General features: G+C 61.7%; 1 protein-coding gene across 1 annotated transcript in view; it reads right to left on the bottom strand.

The window, feature by feature from the left end:
* NDRG2 (NDRG family member 2) overlaps positions 1-6,456 on the bottom strand; it is a 44,417-nt gene extending 37,961 nt beyond the window's left edge. Inside the window, exon 1 of the mRNA XM_048516996.1 lies at positions 6,438-6,456. The gene's annotated coding sequence lies outside the window, so the exon portion shown is untranslated. The remainder of the gene's footprint in view (positions 1-6,437) is intronic.
* Positions 6,457-17,730: the final 11,274 nt, after the last annotated feature.

The following is a 17,730-nucleotide window of genomic DNA, read 5'->3' as shown; positions in this document are numbered from 1 at the left end:
GCGTACATCTATGCTCCAGGCGTAGTGGCACATCTCCCAACCCAACTGGGATTCAACCCTCCTTGCTCAAAGGCAACAGAACATTCCGGGCCAGCTATGCCCAGGTGGCATACTAATACTTGAAAGAAGCACATACACAACCAAGAATGGCAACAGTGAATTAGGGCTGGGTTTACAAGAGGGTCATTAATTTGAGAACAGCTCCATCAGTGGACACTAGTTATGGTGACTACAAAAAAAACCTCCATATCCAGTACTAGGAGGTGACACCACGGGAAGGCCTTGTCTGTTGGGCTTTTACAACTGGTTAGCCAGTTGTTCATTCTGCACAAGATCCTGAAAATGTTTGGAAAACATTTTCAATTTCCCCACCCCCTTTGTTCGCACTCAGCCCCTCAAAATGATGCCAGGCCGCCATTTTGTGGTCATTCCATTTCTTTGTTTGATCTGTGGATCTGATGCTAGGAGGCTTCAAAGCCTCGTGCTGCGTTTCTCTAGGGCCGTGGCCAATTGGTCATGCTGGCAGGGGCTGATGGGAATTGTAGTCCATAACATCTGGAGCGCCAAAGGTTCGCCACCACTGCTCTAGGGGTTGTGTCTTTGCAGCTTTGAAGACACGACCCCCGCAAAATAAAAACAAAATTAAGGAAATACAGCACGAGACAGCTGGCGCAAACTCAGAAAATGGCACCGATGACAAAGTCTGGGAGGTGTGGGAAACAGAGAGATCTCACAGCAAACGAAAATGTCTTCAAAATGTTTTTGGGAAAATAATTGCAAGGGAACAGCATGCCAATGAAATGTTTTGAGGCTGGAAATAAAACTATTTTGGGCGAAAAACATTGTGGAACTCAATGGAGGAAATACTGTCTTTCTTGCCTCAAAACGTTTTATTTAGGTTGTGTAAAAGTCCATGAAACAGTATGCTGGACTAGATGGACCACTGATCCGCTCCTCTTGTGTTCTTATTTGTGTTCAATTAGAAGAGATGTTTGACGCAATTTGTGAAAAGGGAACAAGCAACGGAGCTGTTTATCTTCTGTGTTCATTTTTTTAAACCCAAATCTAAGGGAAACCAAATTTACCAAGGATAGTTGGATTTTGTGAGAATAAGCAAATTCGCAGAGAACTGTTTTCTTTTTGAAAAACTCGGTCAGCACATTTGATAAACGGAGAGGGCAAAGAATTAGTCTGGGAACTGAAGTCCCGATGCTTGGGCCACTGGAAAACTTTATACCATGTCTCAGGTTCTGAAGTTTCCCCAGAACTGCTTGTTCCTCACCCTTATTTCTAAGCCAGCTTTTCCTGGCTGGTATGTGTAGCGGCTGAAATATTTAAGTTCAGATCCCTGATACTGGAAATGTTACCCCGATATGATTTACCCCTAGGACAGTTACATCAGGGTCCCCTCATATTGAGGGGTCCTGCCACCCACCCCCCCCCATGGGGGTAGGTTTTAAATTGGGGTTGGACGCCTTTTATCTCTAGGGGGAAGTATTTGATATTAGGTATTGGGCGCCACCTATACCTATACTTGTGCTTTTACTCATTTCACATTTTAAATGTTAATGTGTAGTTAGTTTCGCTGCTTTTACAAGTTTTAGTTTATTTATGATATTTTATGATTGTATCCATTATATGTTGTGCGCCGCCCAGAGCCCTTCGGGGACGGGGCGGGATAGAAATTTGAAACATACATACATACATAAATAAATAAATAAATAATTAAAAAAAAAAACCAAACCAAACCTGAGCGTTTGCATAAAATGAGAGGGTTTTTAAAATCAGGAGAAAGGGGTTTGGCCCAAGCGGCATGATTTTGTCAACACCCCCCATACACATTTGTATCAGCTTAAAGTTCCTCATTAGATCCTCTTCCTGGGTTCAGGGGGCCCCACGGTGAAGGTTTCAGGGGGCATTTCAGGATGCAATGGGAATGGGGTGCTTTTAACCCACTGCTAGCAAAACTCCTAAAACTGGTGGAAGTGCTGTGCCAGGTCCAACACTACGGCCCCTTCCGCACACGCAAAATAATGCGTTTTCAAACCACTTTCACAACTGTTTGCAAGCGGATTTTGCTATTCCGAACAGCTTCAAAGGGCACTGAAAGCAGCTTGAAAGTGCATTATTCTGCATGTGTGGAATGAGCCTATGTCTTTTCTTCTCTCTCCCCCCTCCCCCCTCCCCCCCCCCCGGAATAACCTAATCTGAAATACAGACTTCTTACAGTCTGCGCTTGCAAACTTTTAAAACTAAAGCATGGTCATCTATGACCCAATGAAGAGTTAAACGTTGGTTTTTTTTTAGTTCTGAAAACAAAACAAAAAAGAACCGTGGAGTCTTCTTTGTACATTAAGTGCATGGTCATGTGTCAATTACATCAGAATGAACTTCCCATCAGACCTGGGGAAGAGCAAGGTAGCACAAGTGCCATCCTTTCTGTACCACCAGCATCATCCAAATTGACAGCCTGGGCAATCTTGTACTCCCATTCGACACTTTCCGAATATCTGTATTCTTCTATGTCAGGGGTTCTCAACCTTCCTAGTGCCGCGACCCTTTAATACAGTTCCTCATGTTGTGGTGACCCCCAACCCTAACATTTATCCATTTTACAGATGGAGAACATTGATGTAGAGAGTCTTAGGCGACCCCTGTGAAAGGGTCGTTCGACCCCCAAAGGGGTCCCGACCCCCAGGTTGAGAACCACTGTTCTATGTGCTCTCTCTTCCCATTATGAATATTTATGACTCAGTTAATCACACAGCATGGAAATCTATGTTCCATCTAATTGAGGAACACTATTTCATCCAGGAACTACTAGACATTATTTACTGAATGTTCCGAACAGTCACATCTGAGCAAATATGTACAGGCTGAAGCTATAAACTATTCTTCGGCGGACCAAATCCCACTTGAGCGAATAGAGGAAGCCTGCAAGTAACCGATCTTGCTCAGCGTCCTTGCGTGTATACGGCAGGATTCCCAAACTGCAAGCCGTTGATCCAAGCACAATACTAAAAACACACTGGCCTCCTGCCAAAGATTTTTGATTGTGTCCTGAGATTGCTGGTTCCATTATTAGAGCAGCCAGGTATTATGTATGGATTTCAAAATGGGAAGCTTGATTTAAATCAGACCCCGCCGCCAACTCGGTGATTTAAGTCAACCCTTTCAGCTTAAGCTACAAAGCTCGTTATGTGGGTTTTGGGTGAATCACATTATCTCCCAAGATGATCCACACGGGCTTCGGTCACCACTTGATCAATATCTGATGACAGGCAACTGAACGTCTCCAGAGGTGGTGTCCATTCTACCTGTGAAATACTAATTCACACGTACAAGTCATTACGTGAGACAGCAGTCATCTCATAAGAAAACATGTGAATTGGCACTCCAGCTTCGGCCCCTTCCGCACATACAGTACAATGCACTTTCAATCCACTTCCACAATTGTTTGCAAGTGGATTTCACTATTCCGCACAGCTGCAAAGTGCATTGAAAGTGGAGTGAAAGTGCATTATTCTGCACGTGTGGAAGGGGCCTTAACCATTCTTGCAAGGTTGCGTGGTAAAGACAAAACAAGATGAGGATTGTGGGGTCCATTGTTACGACTCATGCTCTTGAAATCAATGAACTGGACAGGGGTGTGTTCACATATACACTGCCAAAACTCAGATCTTGATGAAACTCTGTGCTGAAAAACTGATATTCCTACCTCCCTGAGGCACGCCAAATAGCAAAGGGATAGATGCACATTGCACCTAGCTCCCCCTCGAGATCACCGAATTATGTTCCCAAGAACTTAACCCCCTGCCCCCCGAACCCTAACCTACACTTGCTCCTATATCAAGCAAATGTAGCATTCAATAGGCATTGAAGCAAAGATGCAAAAAGTTCAAACTTGAACTATGGGATTCTTTATGTCCTCGCCCCTTCCGCACATGCAGAATAATGCACTTTCAATCCACTTTCAGTGCACTTTGCAGCTGTGCGGAATAGCCAAATCCACTTGCAAACAATTGTGAAAGTGAACTGAAAGTGCATTATTCTGCATGTGCGGAAAAGGCCCTCATTAGAGCAGCTTCTATCCCTCTCCCACGTTCCTGATAGATTACTGCGAACTCTTCCGTGCCCGACCATGCCACTGAGGGATTAAAAAAATGGAATTATCTTCCAAGAGCAGGAAAAAGAGAACAGTTCAAAGGGAGTGTTGGATGACTAAGCACCTCCCCCCTACCAACTCAGCTTCCCTGCCAACGCTGGGAAAAGAACTCAGGAGTTCTGGCTTCAAGCCTTCTTCTCCCCCCATCCCTGGGTGACTTTCCACTGCTGGCACAGGGGCTGCCTCCCCAGAGCCCGGGAAGAGCAGGCAGTCCCCCCCCCTCTTATCCAGTCTCGCTTTCTCCCAGGTGACTCAACTAGCTTCCACTCTGGCCTCTATCCAAGGATCCCCCTTCCTGGGCCATAAATAGCTGCTTCCCTCATCCCGACCCCAGGCAGAGATCCAGTTCACCAGTGGCTCCCTGCCTTTCTGGGGCCCCGTAACGGGATCTGCGACAAACAGGCAAGTCAGAAGATAATCCCTTTGGTTGCCTCCAAAGGAGCAATCGCATACATAAAAGTCATCTTTGGCAGACATCATAACAAGAGGACAAAAACAGCAAATCCAGGGGCCCAGATGGCACCAAAGAAAGCCTGAAGGATTCTGGGTTCCTGGTTCCCTTCTGTCACACTGTCTGATAGGTAAGCCCTTTGAAAACTGCTATCCCACAATTCCCTGCCTGGGCTTTGGTGATTTCATCAGTTGAATTGCCAAGCCAAAGCCCAACAGGTGTTGTTTTCCTGGCAAGGAGTTGCACTGGTGGAAGGAAGTAACACCTGTTGAATGTATGCCTGTTTGGCAACTATTAAAGGCACAGGAGCGTGCCAGGAATGAAGTTTCCATCCACCAAGCCAGCAGAGCAGTAGCAACTCACAAAGGTACTGCAAAGGATTTTAAGCCATAGAGTCAAAGATTGCTTGAAGGTGAGAAATTTTCTCTTCCCCCTCCTATCTCTCACAGGCTAGTCTGATCCAGGACTTTTTCTCAATCCCTCCCGCATTTTCACAACCTTAAGAAATATTGGAATGAGCGTCACTGAGCATGTGCAAAGTTAATTCCTCCCACCGCTATATCCACACAGTGTTAAAAGCAAACCAGAGCTCTGGCAACTCCTGTTGTTGAAATGAACCAAATCCATATCAAGCTGGACATAGCCTGGCCTGTCCCCGCCCCCCCCCCCCCATCTTTTGGAGTCCCAAGGAAGCAAAGAAAACAAAAGCGGAGGATTGGTAGGACCAACTGGCAGTCTGTGTTTGGCGTAGAGCGTCACAAGTTCTGCAATATCTCACCCATGCTCCCAACTTGGCATCTCGGCACTGCAACTTAAAAGAACAACAACGTAATTTATCTACCACTCGCCTATGTGAGTGTCTTCTGGACTAAGGTCAGGCTCCGTCAAGGCTGTCCTCCTGCCATACCCCCCTCCGACCCAATGCTCTGACCTACAACATGCCAATTGCGATCCAGTCCATTGGTTTAGACTGCAGGTAACTGGACAGGGAAATAGACTGTCTTAATTCTGTCCTTCACGTCTGCTGGAATGAGGGGGTTTGCCCACGTGGTGGTCCAAAAACCAGGAAGCTAGGCCACAAAGCTGGAGATAAACTCTGGATAGCATGTGGGTCCCCAATATTTTTAACTATCCCCTCTCCCCCCAGTATCTAGCAAAGAAGGGGGGCACCGTTGTGGTGTCTTAGAGCGTGCGTGTATGAACGTGTGTGTACTGCCACACAATATGGGCGGCCACACAATGTGGGCCGACAGAGAGCATCCACGCAACTGCAGGTTCATACACAGGGAGTTACTCCGTGCCAGGAACCTTTGGCACACAGTGTGCCAGCAGCCCTTGGCAGCCGTACCAAATGCATTGGAAAGACAGGCACACACCTGTAGCCAAGATTACAGCTGCCGCTGAATCATGAAGCAAAAGAGTCGCACCACAGAGCTGGGCAGACCCCCTGTCCGCTTGATAAAGAGTCAAAAGTCCCTGACTTGAAAACTCTAGGTCACGCACCTCAGCTCTTCTGGAACCAAAGGTGGAGTCCTACCAGATCCCTCCAGAGTCCTCGTGTGACCTGCTCCCCAAAGATCCTTCACCTTCGAACCCAGTTTCCCCTCACAAAGTCCTGGCTTCCCCTCCTGCCCATCACTCCCAAAGGACAAAGATGCCCCCAGACCCACCTGCCTCTTCCAGGAACGCCCAGTCATTTACTGCCCTGAAGTTAAAACCTAAGAGTCAAGATGACAAGAGCTCTTTCCTGGCCCAAGTTGCGAACTCGGGGGGGGGGGGGGGGAGCAAACCCTCTCTGGACTCGTCCCCACCTGCTCTCACCTGCCTGGATCACACCTGTTCCGGAAAATCCAGGCATCCACCTCCTTAGCACGCTCTGGAACCTGCCTCCCTACCACGCTCTGGAACCGAGCAGCCTTTCCTCTGCTCTCCACACCCCCTTCGCTCGGTGGCTCTCCCACAAACAGGGTCAGCAGCACCCAGCAGCATTGGGCCCGCCCCCCACCCCACGCTGGCGACCTTCTCCCCTCCACAAGAATCCAGGAACCCCCCCCCCCGCCGGACCCCCCACTCTGCAAGCCCCCTTTAATCCCCTTCCTCTCTAGCAGGAGGCAAAATCCCACCCCAGCCTCTGCACACTCCCCTCTTTCTCCCCGCTCCAACATGATGGACCCCCCCCCCCCTTTCACACGGAGGCCGACCTCCCCATCCACGCATCGTCCACCGGGTGCCCTCGAGGGGGTGTCTTGGGGGGGGGGGAGCAGCGAGGAGGGCTACCCACGCGGGGTTTTTCCATTTGACATTTGAGTCCGCGGGCTCGTGTCAATCGCAAAAAAGCCAAGCGAGGCGAGCAGGCAGGGAAATGCAAGCGAACCGAACCGGAGCAAACCCCCCCCCCCGAGACACCCCCCCCCCACACACACACACAATAACAACACACTGTTTGCTATTTTTTTGTCTTTAGGGAGCGGAGATTTCCTTTGTATAACCTGCCGCGGGGATGAAGGGCACACGATCTAATAGGCTGGGGCGGGGGGGGGGGGGGGGGGGGTTGGTGTAAAGGGCATTTAATCCCCTCTAAACCGGGCAACATCTGGCCAGAGATCTCCTCCCCCGTCTCGGGGTTCTTGGGAGGGATCAGATGCAAACACCCGGGGTGGGGAGGGTGGGGGAGAGAGAAAAAGAGCAGCTTGGTTTGGAAAGCTGGCACTCCGGGGCCCCCTCCCGAAAATCTGGCACCCCCCCCCACCTCCCCAGGCTGGTACCCACTGTCTGTCCGTCTGTCTGCGGCGGCCGCCCTGCCCGCTCTCGGTCGCTTGGTCTGCCTTTCCACCTTCACTTGCCTTTGACTCTGACTGCAAACGACACCTCCCCCCCCCCCCCCCCCCGGGGAGAGACCCCTCCCCCCAGATCCCCTCCCCCCAGCTCCGCCTCTGCCAATCCGGACTGGCAACAAGGAAAGGAAAGGGGGCGGGTGGAGAGGAGGAGGAGGAGGGGGGAGGGAGGAGGAGGCAGTCGAAAGGCAACCATCTTCTCCGGAGTCCGGCAACAAAAGGGGGTCCCCGCGAAGGGCGGGAGAAGGACCCCCCGGGGCTCGAACCCGGGTCGCCTTGGCCCGAGAGACTTTTGCACGCACGTAGACAGCAACAACGTTTGGGGAAGCGGATGGGAAGCGGAGAGGCAGCGCCCCCTGCAGGGCACAAGTCCCCCTCAAACAAAACCTCCACTCTGCCCGAACCTATGACACGCGTGTCAAAGGTGACCCGCCACGAGTTTGAGGGTGATATGACATGACACCCAGTTCAGGATTTACCTATAAGTTTGGCTAAAAATCTAGGGGACCTCCGGCCAAGGTGTATAATGTTTTTGACCTGCAATTTTGTATTTTTGGATGCATTTTATTTATGGTTCCCCCCCCCCCCCCTCATTATCGTTATTTGACAATAACATCTTATGTCCTACAGAACAGGAATAGTGAATTGTGGGATTTTAAAACCCCATCACCATCCTCAGCTTTACTCAATTTTGTTTAAAACACTCTTCCATCTAGTTGTGAGGGTGGTGGATTTGGAGGGGTGTCACAAGTGGAATAGCCTATGGCAGGGGTAGCCAACCTTTGGTGCTCCAGATGTTCATGGACTCCAGATGTCCATATATATATTAATTTATTCATTACATTTCTATCCCGCCAGTCTCCCACAGACTCAGGGCGGCTCACAATAAAACATATATAAAACAATCCAGACAATAAATAATATAAAAATAAGCTTAAAACATATGTTTTATAAATAGCTTAAATGAATAGGTTAAGAACTGTTTCACTTTTGTTGGGGGGGTGGGGTTGACACGGCAGCAGAATCAAGTTTGCCATCACTGGGACAGCGGATATTCCCAAACAAAGCAAACAAACAAACAATCACACCCAATGGACCTTCGCTTCAGGGGCTAATGCGAAGCATCATTGAAACCCGCAAGGCTCGCCCCCCTCCCTCCAAAACACACACCCTGTTTTGGAACAAAGTCCTGGGGGGCCAAATAGAAAAATGTCACCAGCACCTACAGAGTGTGTTTTAGGTAACTCTGGAACTCACCTCCTGCATTTGAGATGGGGATCAGGTGATGGTCTAGGGCAGGGGTAGGGAACCTGCGGCTCTTCTGCCCTTACACTGCGGCGCCCTGAGCCGAGCTGCCAACCCCATCCTTGCCCGCCCTGCAGGCAGCAGGGCAGGCGCACCAACTGCCCATGGCTGGCACCAACTGCCCCCTCTCGCCCGCCCCATTGGAGCAGGGCGGGCGCTTTCCCGGCGGCCGGCAAGGCCGAGCTGCTGGCCCCATCCTTGCCCGCCCTGCAAGCAGCGGGGCGGACGCATCCATGCGCTTCTCAGAATGAGCCGAGTAAAAGGTAAAAAAACCCAATATATACAGTGTTATCTTTATTTTAAATGTCAAAAATTATTTGCGGCTCCAAGTGTTTCTTTTCCCGTGGAAAATGGGTCCAAATGGCTCTTTGAGTGTTAAAGGTTCCCTACCCCTGGTCTAGGGGAAGCACCTCAAAATCGGCCCCAAAGTTGCACTCTGGCATTTGGGGGCTGTCGACCTTCTCTGGCTGGGAGGGCTGGTTGTGTTTCCTCGGGAGTGGTGGTGGTGGGCAAATACTCCGCACATGAGTCTGCACATGCTCTGAGATTCTCTCCAGCATCTCCCTCAATGTGCCTTGCGGCAAAAATCCCAGGGAGCATTCGATGAGATCGTTTCCCCTAACATTAATTTCAGCTCCCGGCTGAGGACAAAATAGAGGTTGTTTTAGCACCGTTGCTCACACAGTTCGTTCACCCAGTGCTTCCTACATGCGATTTCAAATGCGCATAGGCTTGAGGCCTGACATTTTGCAGTGGGGAGCATCATGAATTTTAAACAGGCAAAGCACTAATCCAGGTAATGTAGTTAAACAATGACACCCCCCCCCCCCCCCACCCCCCCCCCCCCCCCCCCCCCCCCCCCCGCACCCCCACCCCCCGCCCCCCCCCCCCCGAGCCCCCCCACCCCAACCCCCCCCCCCCCGACCCCCCCCCCCCCACCCCCCCCCCCCCCCCCACCCCCCCCCCCCCCCACCCCCCCCCCCCCCCACCCCCCCCCCCCCCCACCCCCCCCCCCCCCCACCCCCCCCCCCCCCCACCCCCCCCCCCCCCCACCCCCCCCCCCCCCCACCCCCCCCCCCCCCCACCCCCCCCCCCCCCCACCCCCCCCCCCCCCCACCCCCCCCCCCCCCCACCCCCCCCCCCCCCCACCCCCCCCCCCCCCCACCCCCCCCCCCCCCCACCCCCCCCCCCCCCCACCCCCCCCCCCCCCCACCCCCCCCCCCCCCCACCCCCCCCCCCCCCCACCCCCCCCCCCCCCCACCCCCCCCCCCCCCCACCCCCCCCCCCCCCCACCCCCCCCCCCCCCCACCCCCCCCCCCCCCCACCCCCCCCCCCCCCCACCCCCCCCCCCCCCCACCCCCCCCCCCCCCCACCCCCCCCCCCCCCCACCCCCCCCCCCCCCCACCCCCCCCCCCCCCCACCCCCCCCCCCCCCCACCCCCCCCCCCCCCCACCCCCCCCCCCCCCCACCCCCCCCCCCCCCCACCCCCCCCCCCCCCCACCCCCCCCCCCCCCCACCCCCCCCCCCCCCCACCCCCCCCCCCCCCCACCCCCCCCCCCCCCCACCCCCCCCCCCCCCCACCCCCCCCCCCCCCCACCCCCCCCCCCCCCCACCCCCCCCCCCCCCCACCCCCCCCCCCCCCCACCCCCCCCCCCCCCCACCCCCCCCCCCCCCCACCCCCCCCCCCCCCCACCCCCCCCCCCCCCCACCCCCCCCCCCCCCCACCCCCCCCCCCCCCCACCCCCCCCCCCCCCCACCCCCCCCCCCCCCCACCCCCCCCCCCCCCCACCCCCCCCCCCCCCCACCCCCCCCCCCCCCCACCCCCCCCCCCCCCCACCCCCCCCCCCCCCCACCCCCCCCCCCCCCCACCCCCCCCCCCCCCCACCCCCCCCCCCCCCCACCCCCCCCCCCCCCCACCCCCCCCCCCCCCCACCCCCCCCCCCCCCCACCCCCCCCCCCCCCCACCCCCCCCCCCCCCCACCCCCCCCCCCCCCCACCCCCCCCCCCCCCCACCCCCCCCCCCCCCCACCCCCCCCCCCCCCCACCCCCCCCCCCCCCCACCCCCCCCCCCCCCCACCCCCCCCCCCCCCCACCCCCCCCCCCCCCCACCCCCCCCCCCCCCCACCCCCCCCCCCCCCCACCCCCCCCCCCCCCCACCCCCCCCCCCCCCCACCCCCCCCCCCCCCCACCCCCCCCCCCCCCCACCCCCCCCCCCCCCCACCCCCCCCCCCCCCCACCCCCCCCCCCCCCCACCCCCCCCCCCCCCCACCCCCCCCCCCCCCCACCCCCCCCCCCCCCCACCCCCCCCCCCCCCCACCCCCCCCCCCCCCCACCCCCCCCCCCCCCCACCCCCCCCCCCCCCCACCCCCCCCCCCCCCCACCCCCCCCCCCCCCCACCCCCCCCCCCCCCCACCCCCCCCCCCCCCCACCCCCCCCCCCCCCCACCCCCCCCCCCCCCCACCCCCCCCCCCCCCCACCCCCCCCCCCCCCCACCCCCCCCCCCCCCCACCCCCCCCCCCCCCCACCCCCCCCCCCCCCCACCCCCCCCCCCCCCCACCCCCCCCCCCCCCCACCCCCCCCCCCCCCCACCCCCCCCCCCCCCCACCCCCCCCCCCCCCCACCCCCCCCCCCCCCCACCCCCCCCCCCCCCCACCCCCCCCCCCCCCCACCCCCCCCCCCCCCCACCCCCCCCCCCCCCCACCCCCCCCCCCCCCCACCCCCCCCCCCCCCCACCCCCCCCCCCCCCCACCCCCCCCCCCCCCCACCCCCCCCCCCCCCCACCCCCCCCCCCCCCCACCCCCCCCCCCCCCCACCCCCCCCCCCCCCCACCCCCCCCCCCCCCCACCCCCCCCCCCCCCCACCCCCCCCCCCCCCCACCCCCCCCCCCCCCCACCCCCCCCCCCCCCCACCCCCCCCCCCCCCCACCCCCCCCCCCCCCCACCCCCCCCCCCCCCCACCCCCCCCCCCCCCCACCCCCCCCCCCCCCCACCCCCCCCCCCCCCCACCCCCCCCCCCCCCCACCCCCCCCCCCCCCCACCCCCCCCCCCCCCCACCCCCCCCCCCCCCCACCCCCCCCCCCCCCCACCCCCCCCCCCCCCCACCCCCCCCCCCCCCCACCCCCCCCCCCCCCCACCCCCCCCCCCCCCCACCCCCCCCCCCCCCCACCCCCCCCCCCCCCCACCCCCCCCCCCCCCCACCCCCCCCCCCCCCCACCCCCCCCCCCCCCCACCCCCCCCCCCCCCCACCCCCCCCCCCCCCCACCCCCCCCCCCCCCCACCCCCCCCCCCCCCCACCCCCCCCCCCCCCCACCCCCCCCCCCCCCCACCCCCCCCCCCCCCCACCCCCCCCCCCCCCCACCCCCCCCCCCCCCCACCCCCCCCCCCCCCCACCCCCCCCCCCCCCCACCCCCCCCCCCCCCCACCCCCCCCCCCCCCCACCCCCCCCCCCCCCCACCCCCCCCCCCCCCCACCCCCCCCCCCCCCCACCCCCCCCCCCCCCCACCCCCCCCCCCCCCCACCCCCCCCCCCCCCCACCCCCCCCCCCCCCCACCCCCCCCCCCCCCCACCCCCCCCCCCCCCCACCCCCCCCCCCCCCCACCCCCCCCCCCCCCCACCCCCCCCCCCCCCCACCCCCCCCCCCCCCCACCCCCCCCCCCCCCCACCCCCCCCCCCCCCCACCCCCCCCCCCCCCCACCCCCCCCCCCCCCCACCCCCCCCCCCCCCCACCCCCCCCCCCCCCCACCCCCCCCCCCCCCCACCCCCCCCCCCCCCCACCCCCCCCCCCCCCCACCCCCCCCCCCCCCCACCCCCCCCCCCCCCCACCCCCCCCCCCCCCCACCCCCCCCCCCCCCCACCCCCCCCCCCCCCCACCCCCCCCCCCCCCCACCCCCCCCCCCCCCCACCCCCCCCCCCCCCCACCCCCCCCCCCCCCCACCCCCCCCCCCCCCCACCCCCCCCCCCCCCCACCCCCCCCCCCCCCCACCCCCCCCCCCCCCCACCCCCCCCCCCCCCCACCCCCCCCCCCCCCCACCCCCCCCCCCCCCCACCCCCCCCCCCCCCCACCCCCCCCCCCCCCCACCCCCCCCCCCCCCCACCCCCCCCCCCCCCCACCCCCCCCCCCCCCCACCCCCCCCCCCCCCCACCCCCCCCCCCCCCCACCCCCCCCCCCCCCCACCCCCCCCCCCCCCCACCCCCCCCCCCCCCCACCCCCCCCCCCCCCCACCCCCCCCCCCCCCCACCCCCCCCCCCCCCCACCCCCCCCCCCCCCCACCCCCCCCCCCCCCCACCCCCCCCCCCCCCCACCCCCCCCCCCCCCCACCCCCCCCCCCCCCCACCCCCCCCCCCCCCCACCCCCCCCCCCCCCCACCCCCCCCCCCCCCCACCCCCCCCCCCCCCCACCCCCCCCCCCCCCCACCCCCCCCCCCCCCCACCCCCCCCCCCCCCCACCCCCCCCCCCCCCCACCCCCCCCCCCCCCCACCCCCCCCCCCCCCCACCCCCCCCCCCCCCCACCCCCCCCCCCCCCCACCCCCCCCCCCCCCCACCCCCCCCCCCCCCCACCCCCCCCCCCCCCCACCCCCCCCCCCCCCCACCCCCCCCCCCCCCCACCCCCCCCCCCCCCCACCCCCCCCCCCCCCCACCCCCCCCCCCCCCCACCCCCCCCCCCCCCCACCCCCCCCCCCCCCCACCCCCCCCCCCCCCCACCCCCCCCCCCCCCCACCCCCCCCCCCCCCCACCCCCCCCCCCCCCCACCCCCCCCCCCCCCCACCCCCCCCCCCCCCCACCCCCCCCCCCCCCCACCCCCCCCCCCCCCCACCCCCCCCCCCCCCCACCCCCCCCCCCCCCCACCCCCCCCCCCCCCCACCCCCCCCCCCCCCCACCCCCCCCCCCCCCCACCCCCCCCCCCCCCCACCCCCCCCCCCCCCCACCCCCCCCCCCCCCCACCCCCCCCCCCCCCCACCCCCCCCCCCCCCCACCCCCCCCCCCCCCCACCCCCCCCCCCCCCCACCCCCCCCCCCCCCCACCCCCCCCCCCCCCCACCCCCCCCCCCCCCCACCCCCCCCCCCCCCCACCCCCCCCCCCCCCCACCCCCCCCCCCCCCCACCCCCCCCCCCCCCCACCCCCCCCCCCCCCCACCCCCCCCCCCCCCCACCCCCCCCCCCCCCCACCCCCCCCCCCCCCCACCCCCCCCCCCCCCCACCCCCCCCCCCCCCCACCCCCCCCCCCCCCCACCCCCCCCCCCCCCCACCCCCCCCCCCCCCCACCCCCCCCCCCCCCCACCCCCCCCCCCCCCCACCCCCCCCCCCCCCCACCCCCCCCCCCCCCCACCCCCCCCCCCCCCCACCCCCCCCCCCCCCCACCCCCCCCCCCCCCCACCCCCCCCCCCCCCCACCCCCCCCCCCCCCCACCCCCCCCCCCCCCCACCCCCCCCCCCCCCCACCCCCCCCCCCCCCCACCCCCCCCCCCCCCCACCCCCCCCCCCCCCCACCCCCCCCCCCCCCCACCCCCCCCCCCCCCCACCCCCCCCCCCCCCCACCCCCCCCCCCCCCCACCCCCCCCCCCCCCCACCCCCCCCCCCCCCCACCCCCCCCCCCCCCCACCCCCCCCCCCCCCCACCCCCCCCCCCCCCCACCCCCCCCCCCCCCCACCCCCCCCCCCCCCCACCCCCCCCCCCCCCCACCCCCCCCCCCCCCCACCCCCCCCCCCCCCCACCCCCCCCCCCCCCCACCCCCCCCCCCCCCCACCCCCCCCCCCCCCCACCCCCCCCCCCCCCCACCCCCCCCCCCCCCCACCCCCCCCCCCCCCCACCCCCCCCCCCCCCCACCCCCTAGAGTTCCCCTTTCAATGCAGGCTTTTTGTCACCAAGGGAATTGTTCTTGTTGTCTAGAGATCAGCTGTAATTTTGAGAGATCTGCAAGCCGCACGCAGCAGGAAGAGTGAAAGAAATCTTTAAATTGGCTAGGCTGTCCCCTGATTAGTTCCACTAATGAAGGCCTGAAACACTTCTGATCTATCAAGCAAAATCAATAGGCACACACTGTTATCTGCTAGGGCTTGCTTGCACAGCCGAGATGATAGGATAACCAGAGTGTTCACGGGACCCATGGCAGGGAAGTAGGGCCGCCAGTTCCAGGTTGGGAGATACCTGGAGATTTGGGGGCTGGAACCTGAGGAAGGCGGGGGTTGTAGAGGGAGGGGACTCCAATGGGGTATCTATAGCAAATTTATAAGCGGCCATTTTCTCCACACGAGCTGATCTCTGTCGCGTGGAGATCAGTTGTAAGAGCAGATCTCCATCCACCACCTGGAGGATGGCAACCCTACAGGGATGTTATATTTAGTTTGGACCAGCCATTCTCAACCAGGGTTCCATGGTTGGAACCCTAACCCTAACCTTGGGGTGCCGTGAGCATGTCCCAAGGGTACCGCAGCAACACTACCACCCCCCTCATTTTTGTGGTGTCTCCCACTGGCACCGGCAAGGACATGGAGCTGGCCCATGGGGCAGGGCCTGCCGCAAGGTCAGCAGCCACCCCCCCCCCCCAGTGCTTCCCTTCACCCTGGGAGGGGAAGGTGGGGGGTGTGGCAAGCAGGGGCAATGGAAGGGGAAGGTGGGGGGTGGCGGCAGGGGTACCGTGAGATATGAAGAGTGAGGTCAAGGGTACCCTGACCTCGAAAAGATTGGGAAACACTGGTTTGGACAGCTACAAGTGGGGTGAGCCTCCTCTAAGAAGAAAGTCCCGTGTGCTAACTTACACCCCCTTGCCAAGCAAAGCAGACACGGCAAAATCAGAAGCGCAAGCCCCGAACAGCCTTGAGCCACTGCGACTCTCCCCCCGACCCTTTTTTAAAAAAGGAATTGTTTCTTAAGCCTCTTGCTTTCCCCACTTCTCAGCCTATGGCCGTGTTCTGTTTCTTCAAGCCCACCCACTTAAACGTTGCTTTTTCTGGCAGGGCTGGGTGGGACTGTTTTGCCTGGCGCATTCCTTGGGCACGTCGATCTGGTCGAACCAGTTAGGTTCCCTCTGAGCTGCTTGCATCCTGACCCAATCCTAGAGCACAGTCACTAGCCCACATGGAAACACGCCCTGTTCCCTGCTTACCCACTGCATGGCTTGGTGAGGCTTCCCATACATTCCCAGTTTGATATCGCGCTCAAGCATGAATTCAATCGGATGAACGCTGCAGCTCTGATCCTAGTGTGAATGCATAACAGAAGGGTGGGTATTTCTGAACATTTGCAGAATACTTTTCACAGACACCCCCCCCCCCCCCCCCCCCAAATCCACTGAAGTCAATGGGCTTAGGAGAGTGGCTGGTTGGTTAGGTTGCATGCATATACAAGTGGAAGGTGCATTTATTTTCACAGTGAACTTGGCATTTATTTGGTTTTGGAATTTAATTCCCCACATTTCTTTTCAAGATTGACTGCAGAAAGAACAAGATGAGGCTCATTCCGCACATGCAGAATAATGCACTTTCAAACTGCTTTCAGTGCTCTTTGAAACTGTGTGGAATAGCAAAATCCACTTGCAAACAGTTGTGAAAGTGGTTTGAAAATGCATTATTTTGCATGTGCAGAAGGGGCCAAGAACCGTTAAGTAAAACAATCACACTAAGCAGTGATTTTAAAAATAAATAAATGTACAGGTCTTGTTCATATAACCCTCCTTCCTATTTGCCACTTTCCCCGTCTTTGCTATTGATGTATAAACCTTGTATAGACAACCCCCCCTGTGTAGGCTTACCACAATTTCTTAGGCTCAACCTAAGGCTCCTTTGGCTTCCCACCTGTGGATTCACCCTTCCACTGGGGCAAATGCCCTGGGAAGGCAAATCCACCGGCGTGACCCTGCACAGCTCCCACTGGTGGATTCGCCCCCTCCTTTGGATGGGGTCGTAAATCTAACAACAGGCACACGTATTAGATTATTTTGCTAAGAGTATATTGTTGTCACCCCAAGGCAAAACTGGAGGAAAATCCAAAAAAATTCCTTTGTGCCCACATCAAATTTTTCATGCACTTGGTTATTTTCTTACTTCAAAAGTTATCCGTGTAAACATCAGTTATATGAATAAACAGGCACGCTCACAGCCTGACATACAGATCATGATGAGTAGCTGTGTTGATCTGTAGGTGTAAAAAAGAACAAAAGTCCAGTATCGCCTTAAAGACTAATAACATTTCTGACAAGTATGAGTTTTGGTGAGTCATGGCTTCCAGTGTTGGCGAACCTTGGGCACTCCAGTTGTTATAGACTACAATTCCCATCAGCCCCTGCCAGCATGGTCAATTGGCCATGCTGGAAGAGGCTGATGGGAATTGTAGTCCATAACATCTGGAGTGCCAAAGGTTCGCCACCACTTCTGCACATGCAGAATAATGCACTTTCAATGCACTTTCAATCCACTTTGCAGCTGTGCGGAAATAGCAAAATCCACTTGTAAACAATTGTGAACGTGGATTGAAAGTGCGTTATTCTTCGCGTGCAGAAGGGGCATTAGTCCACTGGAGGAAAGGATGCAAATTACTAACAGCCACCAGACTCCGAGAATTCTCTATGGTCACTCCTGTTTTGTGGAATGACCTCCTGGTGAGGCCCGAAATGGTTCAGATAAGCTCTTTTGTAAAGAGGATTAGAATGACAACCGAAGGAGGAAATATTCAGTAAAAATATTTTTATTGTATTATTTGACTCTTTTTCTTGTACACTGTTCTCTAATTCTGAAGTTTTTCTTTAAAGCACTGTTTATTATATGTGTTACCCTGGTCTTCAGTGCTTTGTTTTCCAGTTCTATAATCTGCCTTGAGACTTATAAGAAAGGTGGACTATAAATGAAACAAATAAACAGTCTCAGGTGGGCCTTGTCTCCATCCTTTTCGGTTCCTCGCCTCGCCTCGCCTCGCCTCGCCTCTCTCTGCATATTTAAGGAGGAAGAAGGCAGGCTGGGTGGGCAACTGTAGATCTATTGGCTGT

Source organism: Sphaerodactylus townsendi, linkage group LG15 (genome assembly GCF_021028975.2).
Source record: "Sphaerodactylus townsendi isolate TG3544 linkage group LG15, MPM_Stown_v2.3, whole genome shotgun sequence".
Lineage (NCBI taxonomy): Eukaryota > Metazoa > Chordata > Lepidosauria > Squamata > Sphaerodactylidae > Sphaerodactylus > Sphaerodactylus townsendi.
The sequence above is the reverse complement of the archived record's forward strand: the minus strand, read 5'-3'. Positions and strand labels throughout refer to the sequence as shown.